This window comes from Salmo salar, chromosome 24, assembly GCF_965601325.2.
Source record: "Salmo salar chromosome 24, fSalSal1, whole genome shotgun sequence".
In the NCBI taxonomy this organism is placed as follows: domain Eukaryota; kingdom Metazoa; phylum Chordata; class Actinopteri; order Salmoniformes; family Salmonidae; genus Salmo; species Salmo salar.
The window spans coordinates 49,025,030-49,037,684 of NC_138314.1; the positions used below are offsets into that span (position 1 = coordinate 49,025,030).

Below are 12,655 nucleotides of genomic sequence, written 5' to 3' on the forward strand. Positions count from 1 at the left end.
AATGCTGGCGGTGATTTCACTCTAGTGGTAGCATGAGACGGAGTCTACAACCCACACAAGTGGCTCAAGTAGTGCAGCTCATCCAGGATGGCACATCAATGCGAGCTGTGGCAAGAAGGTTTGCTGTGTCTGTCAGCGTAGTGTCGAGAGCATGGAGGCGCAACCAGGAGACAGGCCAGTACATCAGGAGATGTGGAAGAGGCCGTAGGAGGGCAACAACCCAGCAGCAAGACCGCTACCTCCGCCTTTGTGCAAGGAGGAGCAGGAGAAGCACTGCCAGAGCCCTGCAAAATGACCTCCAGCAGGCCACAAATGTGCATGTGTCTGCTCAAACGGTCAGAAACAGACTCCATGAGGGTGGTATGAAGGCCCGACGTCCACAGGTGGGGGTTGTGCTTACAGCCCAACACCGTGCAGGACGTTTGGCATTTGCCAGAGAACACCAAGATTGGCAAATTCGCCACTGGCGCCCTGTGCTCTTCACAGATGAAAGCAGGTTCACACTGAGCACGTGACAGACGTGACAGAGTCTGGAGACGCCGTGGAGAACGTTCTGCTGCCTGCAACATCCTCCAGCATGACCGGTTTGGCGGTGGGTCAGTCATGGTGTAGGGTGGCATTTCTTTGGGGGGCCGCACAGCCCTCCATGTGCTCGCCAGAGGTAGCCTGACTGCCATTAGGTACCGAGATGAGATCCTCAGACCCCTTGTGAGACCGTATGCTGGTGCGGTTGGCCCTGGGTTCCTCCTAATGCAAGACAATGCTAGACCTCATGTGGCTGGAGTGTGTCAGCAGTTCCTGCAAGAGGAAGGCATTGATGCTATGGACTGGCCCGCCCGTTCCCCAGACCTGAATCCAATTGAGCACATCTGGGACATCATGTCTCGCTCCATCCACCAACGCCACGTTGCACCACAGACTGTCCAGGAGTTGGCGGATGCTTTAGTCCAGGTCTGGGAGGAGATCCCTCAGGGGACCATCCGCCACCTCATCAGGAGCATGCCCAGGCGTTGTAGGGAGGTCATACAGGCACGTGGAGGCCACACACACTACTGAGCCTCATTTTGACTTGTTTTAAGGACATTACATCAAAGTTGGATCAGCCTGTAGTGTGGTTTTCCACTTTAATTTTGAGTGTGACTCCAAATCCAGACCTCCATGGGTTGATAAATTGGATTTCCATTGATTATTTTTGTGTGATTTTGTTGTCAGCACATTCAACTATGTAAAGAAAAAAGTATTTAATAAGATTATTTCTTTCATTCAGATCTAGGATGTGTTGTTTAAGTGTTCCCTTTATTTTTTTGAGCAGTATATTATCTCCTCAGTGGGCTAGAGGAGGGTTATATATCATCTCAGTGGGATAGAGGAGGGTTATATATCATCTCAGTGGGATAGAGAAGGGTTATATATCATCTCAGTGGGATAAAGGAGGGTTATATATATTATCTCCTCAGTGGGCTAGAGGAGGGTTATATATATTATCTCCTCAGTGGGCTAGAGGAGGGTTATATATCATCTCAGTGGGATAGAGGGTGATATATATTATCTCCTCAGTGGGCTAGAGGAGGGTTATATATCATCTCAGTGGGATAGAGGAGGGTTATATATATTATCTCCTCAGTGGGCTAGAGGAGGGTTATATATCATCTCAGTGGATAGAGGAGGGTTATATATCATCTCAGCGGGCTAGAGGAGGGTTATATATCATCTCAGTGGGATAGAGGGTGATATATATTATCTCCTCACTGGGCTAGAGGAGGGTTATATATCATCTCAGTGGGATAGAGGAGGGTTATATATCATCTCAGTGGGATAGAGGAGGGTTATATATCATGTCAGTGGGCTAGAGGAGGGTTATATATCATCTCAGTGGATAGAGGGTGATATATATTATCTCCTCAGTGGGCTAGAGGAGGGTTATATATCATCTCAGTGGATAGAGGAGGGTTATATATATTATCTCCTCAGTGGCTAGAGGAGGGTTATATATCATCTCAGTGGGATAGAGGAGGGTTATATATCATCTCAGCGGGCTAGAGGAGGGTTATATATCATCTCAGTGGGATAGAGGGTGATATATATTATCTCCTCACTGGGCTAGAGGAGGGTTATATATCATCTCAGTGGATAGAGGAGGGTTATATATCATCTCAGTGGGATAGAGGAGGGTTATATATCATGTCAGTGGGCTAGAGGAGGGTTATATATCATCTCAGTGGGATAGAGGAGGGTTATATATATTATCTCCTCAGTGGGCTAGAGGAGGGTTATATATCATCTCAGTGGGCTAGAGGAGGGTTATATATCATCTCAGTGGGCTAGAGGAGGGTTATATATCATCTCAGTGGGCTAGAGGAGGGTTATATATCATCTCAGTGGGATAGAGGAGGGTTATATATCATCTCAGTGGGCTAGAGGAGGGTTATATATCATCTCAGTGGGCTAGAGGAGGGTTATATATCATCTCAGTGGGATAGAGGAGGGTTATATATCATCTCAGTGGGCTAGAGGAGGGTTATATATCATGTCAGTGGGCTAGAGGAGGGTTATATATCATCTCAGTGGGCTAGAGGAGGGTTATATATCATCTCAGTGGGCTAGAGGAGGGTTATATATCATCTCAGTGGGATAGAGGAGGGTTATATATCATCTCAGTGGGCTAGAGGAGGGTTATATATCATCTCAGTGGGCTAGAGGAGGGTTATATATCATCTCAGTGGGATAGAGGAGGGTTATATATCATCTCAGTGGGCTAGAGGAGGGTTATATATCATCTCAGTGGGCTAGAGGAGGGTTATATATCATCTCAGTGGGCTAGAGGAGGGTTATATATCTTATCTCCTCAGTGGGCTAGAGGAGGGTTATATATCATCTCAGTGGGCTAGAGGAGGGTTATATATCTTATCTCCTCAGTGGGATAGAGGAGGGTTATATATCATCTCAGTGGGATAGAGGAGGGTTATATATCATCTCAGTGGGCTAGAGGAGGGTTATATATTATCTCCTCAGTGGGCTAGAGGAGGGTTATATATCATCTCAGTGGGATAGAGGAGGGTTATATATCATCTCCTCAGTGGGCTAGAGGAGGGTTATATATATCATCTCAGTGGGCTAGAGGAGGGTTATATATATCTCCTCAGTGGGATAGAGGAGGGTTATATATCATCTCCTCAGTGGGCTAGAGGAGGGTTATATTATCTCCTCAGTGGGCTAGAGGAGGGTTATATATCATCTCAGTGGGATAGAGGAGGGTTATATATCATCTCAGTGGGCTAGAGGAGGGTTATATATCATCTCAGTGGGATAGAGGAGGGTTATATATCATCTCAGTGGGCTAGAGGAGGGTTATATATCATCTCAGTGGGATAGAGGAGGGTTATATATATTATCTCCTCAGTGGGCTAGAGGAGGGTTATATATCATCTCAGTGGGATAGAGGAGGGTTATATATTATCTCCTCAGTGGGCTAGAGGAGGGTTATATATCATCTCAGTGGGATAGAGGAGGGTTATATATCATCTCCTCAGTGGGCTAGAGGAGGGTTATATATATCATCTCAGTGGGCTAGAGGAGGGTTATATATTATCTCCTCAGTGGGATAGAGGAGGGTTATATATCATCTCCTCAGTGGGCTAGAGGAGGGTTATATTATCTCCTCAGTGGGCTAGAGGAGGGTTATATATCATCTCAGTGGGATAGAGGAGGGTTATATATCATCTCAGTGGGCTAGAGGAGGGTTATATATCATCTCAGTGGGATAGAGGAGGGTTATATATCATCTCAGTGGGCTAGAGGAGGGTTATATATCATCTCCTCAGTGGGCTAGAGGAGGGTTATATATCATCTCCTCAGTGGGCTAGAGGAGGGTTATATACACTGCTCAAAAAAATAAAGGGAACACTTAAACAACACAATGTAACTCCAAGTCAATCACACTTCTGTGAAATCAAACTGTCCACTTAGGAAGCAACACTGATTGACAATACATTTCACATGCTGTTGTGCAAATGGAATAGACAACAGGTGGAAATTATAGGCAATTAGCAAGACACCCCCAATAAAGGAGTGGTTCTGCAGGTGGGGACCACAGACCACTTCTCAGTTCCTATGCTTCCTGGCTGATGTTTTGGTCACTTTTGAATGCTGGCGGTGATTTCACTCTAGTGGTAGCATGAGACGGAGTCTACAACCCACACAAGTGGCTCAAGTAGTGCAGCTCATCCAGGATGGCACATCAATGCGAGCTGTGGCAAGAAGGTTTGCTGTGTCTGTCAGCGTAGTGTCGAGAGCATGGAGGCGCAACCAGGAGACAGGCCAGTACATCAGGAGATGTGGAAGAGGCCGTAGGAGGGCAACAACCCAGCAGCAGGACCGCTACCTCCGCCTTTGTGCAAGGAGGAGCAGGAGAAGCACTGCCAGAGCCCTGCAAAATGACCTCCAGCAGGCCACAAATGTGCATGTGTCTGCTCAAACGGTCAGAAACAGACTCCATGAGGGTGGTATGAAGGCCCGACGTCCACAGGTGGGGGTTGTGCTTACAGCCCAACACCGTGCAGGACGTTTGGCATTTGCCAGAGAACACCAAGATTGGCAAATTCGCCACTGGCGCCCTGTGCTCTTCACAGATGAAAGCAGGTTCACACTGAGCACGTGACAGACGTGACAGAGTCTGGAGACGCCGTGGAGAACGTTCTGCTGCCTGCAACATCCTCCAGCATGACCGGTTTGGCGGTGGGTCAGTCATGGTGTAGGGTGGCATTTCTTTGGGGGGCCGCACAGCCCTCCATGTGCTCGCCAGAGGTAGCCTGACTGCCATTAGGTACCGAGATGAGATCCTCAGACCCCTTGTGAGACCGTATGCTGGTGCGGTTGGCCCTGGGTTCCTCCTAATGCAAGACAATGCTAGACCTCATGTGGCTGGAGTGTGTCAGCAGTTCCTGCAAGAGGAAGGCATTGATGCTATGGACTGGCCCGCCCGTTCCCCAGACCTGAATCCAATTGAGCACATCTGGGACATCATGTCTCGCTCCATCCACCAACGCCACGTTGCACCACAGACTGTCCAGGAGTTGGCGGATGCTTTAGTCCAGGTCTGGGAGGAGATCCCTCAGGGGACCATCCGCCACCTCATCAGGAGCATGCCCAGGCGTTGTAGGGAGGTCATACAGGCACGTGGAGGCCACACACACTACTGAGCCTCATTTTGACTTGTTTTAAGGACATTACATCAAAGTTGGATCAGCCTGTAGTGTGGTTTTCCACTTTAATTTTGAGTGTGACTCCAAATCCAGACCTCCATGGGTTGATAAATTGGATTTCCATTGATTATTTTTGTGTGATTTTGTTGTCAGCACATTCAACTATGTAAAGAAAAAAGTATTTAATAAGATTATTTCTTTCATTCAGATCTAGGATGTGTTGTTTAAGTGTTCCCTTTATTTTTTTGAGCAGGATATTATCTCCTCAGTGGGCTAGAGGAGGGTTATATATCATCTCAGTGGGCTAGAGGAGGGTTATATATCATCTCAGTGGGATAGAGGAGGTTTATATATCATCTCCTCAGTGGGCTAGAGGAGGGTTATATATCATCTCAGTGGGATAGAGGAGGGTTATATATCATCTCCTCAGTGGGCTAGAGGAGGGTTATATATCATCTCCTCAGTGGGCTAGAGGAGGGTTATATATCATCTCAGTGGGATAGAGGAGGGTTATATATCATCTCAGTGGGATAGAGGAGGGTTATATATCATCTCAGTGGGATAGAGGAGGGTTATATATCATCTCAGTGGGCTAGAGGAGGGTTATATATCATCTCAGTGGGCTAGAGGAGGGTTATATATCATCTCAGTGGGCTAGAGGAGGGTTATATATTATCTCAGTGGGCTAGAGGAGGGTTATATATCATCTCCTCAGTGGGCTAGAGGAGGGTTATATATCATCTCAGTGGGCTAGAGGAGGGTTATATATCATCTCAGTGGGATAGAGGAGGGTTATATATCATCTCAGTGGGATAGAGGAGGGTTATATATCATCTCAGTGGGCTAGAGGAGGGTTATATATCATCTCAGTGGGCTAGAGGAGGGTTATATATCATCTCAGTGGGCTAGAGGAGGGTTATATATCATCTCAGTGGGCTAGAGGAGGGTTATATATCATCTCAGTGGGCTAGAGGAGGGTTATATATCATCTCAGTGGGATAGAGGAGGGTTATATATCATCTCAGTGGGATAGAGGAGGGTTATATATCATCTCAGTGGGCTAGAGGAGGGTTATATATCATCTCAGTGGGATAGAGGAGGGTTATATATCATCTCAGTGGGATAGAGGAGGGTTATATATCATCGTCAGTGGGATAGAGGAGGGTTATATATCATGTCAGTGGGATAGAGGAGGGTTATATATCATCTCAGTGGGATAGAGGAGGGTTATATATCATCTCAGTGGGATAGAGGAGGGTTATATATCATGTCAGTGGGATAGAGGAGGGTTATATATCATCTCAGTGGGCTAGAGGAGGGTTATATATCATCTCAGTGGGCTAGAGGAGGGTTATATATCATCTCAGTGGGATAGAGGAGGGTTATATATCATCTCAGTGGGCTAGAGGAGGGTTATATATTATCTCCTCAGTGGGCTAGAGGAGGGTTATATATATTATCTCCTCAGTGGGATAGAGGAGGGTTATATATATTATCTCCTCAGTGGGCTAGAGGAGGGTTATATATATTATCTCCTCAGTGGGATAGAGGAGGGTTATATATATTATCTCCTCAGTGGGATAGAGGAGGGTTATATATCATCTCCTCAGTGGGATAGAGGAGGGTTATATATCATCTCAGTGGGCTAGAGGAGGGTTATATATTATCTCCTCAGTGGGCTAGAGGAGGGTTATATATCATCTCAGTGGGCTTGAGGAGGGTTATATATTATCTCCTCAGTGGGCTAGAGGAGGGTTATATATCATCTCAGTGGGATAGAGGAGGGTTATATATCATCTCCTCAGTGGGCTAGAGGAGGGTTATATATCATCTCAGTGGGATAGAGGAGGGTTATATATCATCTCAGTGGGATAGAGGAGGGTTATATATCATCTCAGTGGGATAGAGGAGGGTTATATATCATCTCAGTGGGATAGAGGAGGGTTATATATCATCTCAGTGGGATAGAGGAGGGTTATATATCATCTCAGTGGGATAGAGGAGGGTTATATATCATCTCACTGTGATAGAGGAGGGTTATATATCATCTCAGTGGGCTTGAGGAGGGTTATATATTATCTCCTCAGTGGGCTAGAGGAGGGTTATATATATTATCTCCTCAGTGGGATAGAGGAGGGTTATATATATTATCTCCTCAGTGGGATAGAGGAGGGTTATATATCATCTCCTCAGTGGGCTAGAGGAGGGTTATATATCATCTCCTCAGTGGGCTTGAGGAGGGTTATATATTCATCTCCTCAGTGGGCTTGAGGAGGGTTATATATATCATCTCCTCAGTGGGCTTGAGGAGGGTTATATATCATCTCAGTGGGATAGAGGAGGGTTATATATCATCTCAGTGGGATAGAGGAGGGTTATATATCATCTCAGTGGGCTAGAGGAGGGTTATATATCATCTCAGTGGGCTAGAGGAGGGTTATATATTATCTCCTCAGTGGGCTAGAGGAGGGTTATATACACTGCTCAAAAAAATAAAGGGAACACTTAAACAACACAATGTAACTCCAAGTCAATCACACTTCTGTGAAATCAAACTGTCCACTTAGGAAGCAACACTGATTGACAATACATTTCACATGCTGTTGTGCAAATGGAATAGACAACAGGCGGAAATTATAGGCAATTAGCAAGACACCCCCAATAAAGGAGTGGTTCTGCAGGTGGGGACCACAGACCACTTCTCAGTTCCTATGCTTCCTGGCTGATGTTTTGGTCACTTTTGAATGCTGGCGGTGATTTCACTCTAGTGGTAGCATGAGACGGAGTCTACAACCCACACAAGTGGCTCAAGTAGTGCAGCTCATCCAGGATGGCACATCAATGCGAGCTGTGGCAAGAAGGTTTGCTGTGTCTGTCAGCGTAGTGTCGAGAGCATGGAGGCGCAACCAGGAGACAGGCCAGTACATCAGGAGATGTGGAGGAGGCCGTAGGAGGGCAACAACCCAGCAGCAAGACCGCTACCTCCGCCTTTGTGCAAGGAGGAGCAGGAGAAGCACTGCCAGAGCCCTGCAAAATGACCTCCAGCAGGCCAAAAATGTGCATGTGTCTGCTCAAACGGTCAGAAACAGACTCCATGAGGGTGGTATGAGGGCCCGACGTCCACAGGTGGGGGTTGTGCTTACAGCCCAACACCGTGCAGGACGTTTGGCATTTGCCAGAGAACACCAAGATTGGCAAATTCGCCACTGGCGCCCTGTGCTCTTCACAGATGAAAGCAGGTTCACACTGAGCACGTGACAGACGTGACAGAGTCTGGAGACGCCGTGGAGAACGTTCTGCTGCCTGCAACATCCTCCAGCATGACCGGTTTGGCGGTGGATCAGTCATGGTGTGGGTGGCATTTCTTTGGGGGGCCGCACAGCCCTCCATGTGCTTGCCAGAGGTAGCCTGACTGCCATTAGGTACCGAGATGAGATCCTCAGACCCCTTGTGAGACCGTATGCTGGTGCGGTTGGCCCTGGGTTCCTCCTAATGCAAGACAATGCTAGACCTCATGTGGCTGGAGTGTGTCAGCAGTTCCTGCAAGAGGAAGGCATTGATGCTATGGACTGGCCCGCCCGTTCCCCAGACCTGAATCCAATTGAGCACATCTGGGACATCATGTCTCGCTCCATCCACCAACGCCACGTTGCACCACAGACTGTCCAGGAGTTGGCGGATGCTTTAGTCCAGGTCTGGGAGGAGATCCCTCAGGGGACCATCCGCCACCTCATCAGGAGCATGCCCAGGCGTTGTAGGGAGGTCATACAGGCACGTGGAGGCCACACACACTACTGAGCCTCATTTTGACTTGTTTTAAGGACATTACATCAAAGTTGGATCAGCCTGTAGTGTGGTTTTCCACTTTAATTTTGAGTGTGACTCCAAATCCAGACCTCCATGGGTTGATAAATTGGATTTCCATTGATTATTTTTGTGTGATTTTGTTGTCAGCACATTCAACTATGTAAAGAAAAAAGTATTTAATAAGATTATTTCTTTCATTCAGATCTAGGATGTGTTGTTTAAGTGTTCCCTTTATTTTTTTGAGCAGGATATTATCTCCTCAGTGGGCTAGAGGAGGGTTATATATCATCTCAGTGGGCTAGAGGAGGGTTATATATCATCTCAGTGGGATAGAGGAGGGTTATATATCATCTCCTCAGTGGGCTAGAGGAGGGTTATATATCATCTCAGTGGGATAGAGGAGGGTTATATATCATCTCCTCAGTGGGCTAGAGGAGGGTTATATATCATCTCCTCAGTGGGCTAGAGGAGGGTTATATATCATCTCAGTGGGATAGAGGAGGGTTATATATCATCTCAGTGGGATAGAGGAGGGTTATATATCATCTCAGTGGGATAGAGGAGGGTTATATATCATCTCAGTGGGCTAGAGGAGGGTTATATATCATCTCAGTGGGCTAGAGGAGGGTTATATATCATCTCAGTGGGCTAGAGGAGGGTTATATATTATCTCAGTGGGCTAGAGGAGGGTTATATATCATCTCCTCAGTGGGCTAGAGGAGGGTTATATATCATCTCAGTGGGATAGAGGAGGGTTATATATCATCTCAGTGGGATAGAGGAGGGTTATATATCATCTCAGTGGGCTAGAGGAGGGTTATATATCACTCCTCAGTGGGCTAGAGGAGGGTTATATATCATCTCAGTGGGCTAGAGGAGGGTTATATATCATCTCAATGGGCTAGAGGAGGGTTATATATCATCTCAGTGGGCTAGAGGAGGGTTATATATCATCTCAGTGGGCTAGAGGAGGGTTATATATCATCTCAGTGGGATAGAGGAGGGTTATATATCATCTCAGTGGGATAGAGGAGGGTTATATATCATCTCAGTGGGCTAGAGGAGGGTTATATATCATCTCAGTGGGATAGAGGAGGGTTATATATCATCTCAGTGGGATAGAGGAGGGTTATATATCATGTCAGTGGGATAGAGGAGGGTTATATATCATGTCAGTGGGATAGAGGAGGGTTATATATCATCTCAGTGGGATAGAGGAGGGTTATATATCATCTCAGTGGGATAGAGGAGGGTTATATATCATGTCAGTGGGATAGAGGAGGGTTATATATCATCTCAGTGGGCTAGAGGAGGGTTATATATCATCTCAGTGGGCTAGAGGAGGGTTATATATCATCTCAGTGGGATAGAGGAGGGTTATATATCATCTCAGTGGGCTAGAGGAGGGTTATATATTATCTCCTCAGTGGGCTAGAGGAGGGTTATATATATTATCTCCTCAGTGGGATAGAGGAGGGTTATATATATTATCTCCTCAGTGGGCTAGAGGAGGGTTATATATCATCTCCTCAGTGGGATAGAGGAGGGTTATATATCATCTCAGTGGGCTAGAGGAGGGTTATATATTATCTCCTCAGTGGGCTAGAGGAGGGTTATATATCATCTCAGTGGGCTTGAGGAGGGTTATATATTATCTCCTCAGTGGGCTAGAGGAGGGTTATATATCATCTCCTCAGTGGGCTAGAGGAGGGTTATATATCATCTCAGTGGGATAGAGGAGGGTTATATATCATCTCAGTGGGATAGAGGAGGGTTATATATCATCTCAGTGGGATAGAGGAGGGTTATATATCATCTCAGTGGGATAGAGGAGGGTTATATATCATCTCAGTGGGATAGAGGAGGGTTATATATCATCTCAGTGGGATAGAGGAGGGTTATATATCATCTCACTGTGATAGAGGAGGGTTATATATCATCTCAGTGGGCTTGAGGAGGGTTATATATTATCTCCTCAGTGGGCTAGAGGAGGGTTATATATATTATCTCCTCAGTGGGATAGAGGAGGGTTATATATATTATCTCCTCAGTGGGATAGAGGAGGGTTATATATCATCTCCTCAGTGGGCTAGAGGAGGGTTATATATCATCTCCTCAGTGGGCTTGAGGAGGGTTATATATATCATCTCCTCAGTGGGCTTGAGGAGGGTTATATATATCATCTCCTCAGTGGGCTTGAGGAGGGTTATATATCATCTCAGTGGGATAGAGGAGGGTTATATATCATCTCAGTGGGATAGAGGAGGGTTATATATCATCTCAGTGGGCTAGAGGAGGGTTATATATCATCTCAGTGGGCTAGAGGAGGGTTATATATTATCTCCTCAGTGGGCTAGAGGAGGGTTATATACACTGCTCAAAAAAATAAAGGGAACACTTAAACAACACAATGTAACTCCAAGTCAATCACACTTCTGTGAAATCAAACTGTCCACTTAGGAAGCAACACTGATTGACAATACATTTCACATGCTGTTGTGCAAATGGAATAGACAACAGGCGGAAATTATAGGCAATTAGCAAGACACCCCCAATAAAGGAGTGGTTCTGCAGGTGGGGACCACAGACCACTTCTCAGTTCCTATGCTTCCTGGCTGATGTTTTGGTCACTTTTGAATGCTGGCGGTGATTTCACTCTAGTGGTAGCATGAGACGGAGTCTACAACCCACACAAGTGGCTCAAGTAGTGCAGCTCATCCAGGATGGCACATCAATGCGAGCTGTGGCAAGAAGGTTTGCTGTGTCTGTCAGCGTAGTGTCGAGAGCATGGAGGCGCAACCAGGAGACAGGCCAGTACATCAGGAGATGTGGAGGAGGCCGTAGGAGGGCAACAACCCAGCAGCAAGACCGCTACCTCCGCCTTTGTGCAAGGAGGAGCAGGAGAAGCACTGCCAGAGCCCTGCAAAATGACCTCCAGCAGGCCAAAAATGTGCATGTGTCTGCTCAAACGGTCAGAAACAGACTCCATGAGGGTGGTATGAGGGCCCGACGTCCACAGGTGGGGGTTGTGCTTACAGCCCAACACCGTGCAGGACGTTTGGCATTTGCCAGAGAACACCAAGATTGGCAAATTCGCCACTGGCGCCCTGTGCTCTTCACAGATGAAAGCAGGTTCACACTGAGCACGTGACAGACGTGACAGAGTCTGGAGACGCCGTGGAGAACGTTCTGCTGCCTGCAACATCCTCCAGCATGACCGGTTTGGCGGTGGATCAGTCATGGTGTGGGTGGCATTTCTTTGGGGGGCCGCACAGCCCTCCATGTGCTTGCCAGAGGTAGCCTGACTGCCATTAGGTACCGAGATGAGATCCTCAGACCCCTTGTGAGACCGTATGCTGGTGCGGTTGGCCCTGGGTTCCTCCTAATGCAAGACAATGCTAGACCTCATGTGGCTGGAGTGTGTCAGCAGTTCCTGCAAGAGGAAGGCATTGATGCTATGGACTGGCCCGCCCGTTCCCCAGACCTGAATCCAATTGAGCACATCTGGGACATCATGTCTCGCTCCATCCACCAACGCCACGTTGCACCACAGACTGTCCAGGAGTTGGCGGATGCTTTAGTCCAGGTCTGGGAGGAGATCCCTCAGGGGACCATCCGCCACCTCATCAGGAGCATGCCCAGGCGTT

At 47.0% G+C, this 12,655-nt stretch overlaps 1 protein-coding gene across 1 annotated transcript in view; it reads right to left on the reverse strand.

Moving 5' to 3' along the window:
• Window positions 1–12,655, reverse strand: part of LOC106585982 (iron-sulfur cluster assembly 1 homolog, mitochondrial) — a 31,713-nt gene that overhangs the window by 12,162 nt on the left and 6,896 nt on the right. The gene's annotated exons all lie outside the window — the stretch shown is intronic.